Here is a 2,057-nt window from a genome sequence, read left to right on the forward strand (position 1 = left end):
AGCAGTTTACAGATTACCAGCTGTGAACTCCAATGCATTTCTAATAATTATGTAAGAAACCGTTTGGTAGCTACAAGTAAGACCTTCTGTGCATTTGATCATTTTCTGGCCCAGTCTACTTCCTGAATCAGCCTTCCAAATTATGCTTTCAATTAGGCATTGATCAGGGGTAACGACTTCACAGAGGTTAGCTAGCCAGAGATGGTCATAGACCATCTGCCCAGGATGCTCCTCAGGAATAGCTGCTGCTGTCTAAGAGACTTTGTTGGGTACTGTGAGACTTTCAACATCAGGGCATCTGACTTAAAGGCGTGAGTGCAAGTATGAAGGAAGGGAACCTGGCAAGGAAGCACGAGGGAGCCACACAGAGGCTTCCCCACTCTATGGCCCATTGTTACCAGGATGTTCTTATTCAAGTGCCATTATGTGACTTCCAAAGCAAGAACAGCAAAGGTGCACCACGTTACGGTTTCCATTTCTTTAATACCTGTTCTCCTAACTTCACTAAAATGATGTCATGTTGAAAACTTGCCTTCCGGTGTGACCAGCTGTGATCAGAAAGTGCCTGTCAGTGTTGGGACAGTAGCTGTCTCTGGGAGGTTTGATTCTGAACCACGGTGCTTTCTCCTTGGCCTTGATGCTCAAAGCCCTATGTAACCCACTAGTTCTTGCATTAACCCAGAATACCTCGCTTGTATCTTTGTTACTTAGCTGGGCACTTGCCTACTGTAATGGGTTGAATAAAGCATTTGTAAATATTGAAAAAAAAAAAATCCATCTGACAAGGAACTCAAAAGAATAATATTTAGGGTCTTTAAAGAGAAAAACACACTAGGAAGATCTAGGAAAATAATACAAGTGTAAAATGGCAAATTCAGTAGAGAAATAGAACACATTTAAAAAAGAAGAAGAAGAAGAAGACAACTAGATTTCAGAAACTTAACAATGAAATATAAGAAATAAACAATTTCATGAAAGGATAAGCACTGGATCACAAGATCAGTTTGAACCCCAAGGTGAGCAGTTCAAACTCACCAGTCTCTCCTTGGATATTCTATATAGAGTTGCAGTGAGTCAGCAACAACTCAATGTCACTTAACAACAACAACATGGAAGGACACAGAAGAACTGAATCCATGGAAGAGTCTGAAATAATAGAAGACAAATTCCTTGATACTAATTTTTTTTGTGGAACAATCAAAAAAAGATGGGAAAAAATGAAGAAGATAAAAACCTAAGGACTACGTGGGACATCATCAAGAGAAACATTATACACATATTAGTTATCCCAGAAGGGAAAGAGACAAAAAGAGTACAGATAGAATTTCTGAAGACACAATGGCAGAAAATTCCCCAAATACCATGAAAGATGAAATTTCCGTCTAAGTCTAATGAATCCCATATAGTAGAATATCCCAAGATATATCATAATCAAACTTCATAGAACCAAACAAAGAAAAAATTAGGAGATCAATTTGAGAAAAGGAAAGTATCTCCTATAAAGGGGTCTCAATGAAACTGATGACTGATTTCTCATGAGAAACCACGTGGTCAAGAAGATAGTGGGAAGACAAATGTAAATCCATTAAAGGGAAAAAACAAAACAAAACAAAACAAAAAAACTACCAACAAAAACCAGTATGTCCAGCAAGATTGCCTTTCAGAAATGAGGGTGAAATCAGGATATTCCCTGACAAGCAGAAATTAAGGGAGTTGATAACCATGAGACTGGCCCTCCAAAAAGTATTAAAGGGAATCTTTCAAACAGAAAACCAATTATATCAGAAAACAACCTGGGACAAAAACATGACAGCATCACCCAGATATGAAGTCTAGTAAAGATTTAAAAATAAAAGAAACCTACAAAACTAATTAAACAGAACCAGGAATATAATGATGAAAATGACAATACTTCTAAAAGAAAGGGAAGAAAAAATGGTGTAATTATAGGCCTTCCATATGGTGATTCTGCAAAGTAATCTCAAAATATAACACAGAGAAAGGAACAAACAAGATGGTGGATTGGGTGGAAGTGCAGTGAAGAGCTCCGCCAACAA

General features: G+C 37.7%; 1 pseudogene across 1 annotated transcript in view; it reads right to left on the bottom strand.

Moving 5' to 3' along the window:
• LOC102830817 overlaps window positions 1–2,057 on the bottom strand; it is a 256,587-nt pseudogene that overhangs the window by 21,990 nt on the left and 232,540 nt on the right. The gene's annotated exons all lie outside the window — the stretch shown is intronic.

This window comes from Chrysochloris asiatica, unplaced genomic scaffold, assembly GCF_000296735.1.
Source record: "Chrysochloris asiatica unplaced genomic scaffold, ChrAsi1.0 scaffold00036, whole genome shotgun sequence".
NCBI classification, from domain to species: domain Eukaryota; kingdom Metazoa; phylum Chordata; class Mammalia; order Afrosoricida; family Chrysochloridae; genus Chrysochloris; species Chrysochloris asiatica.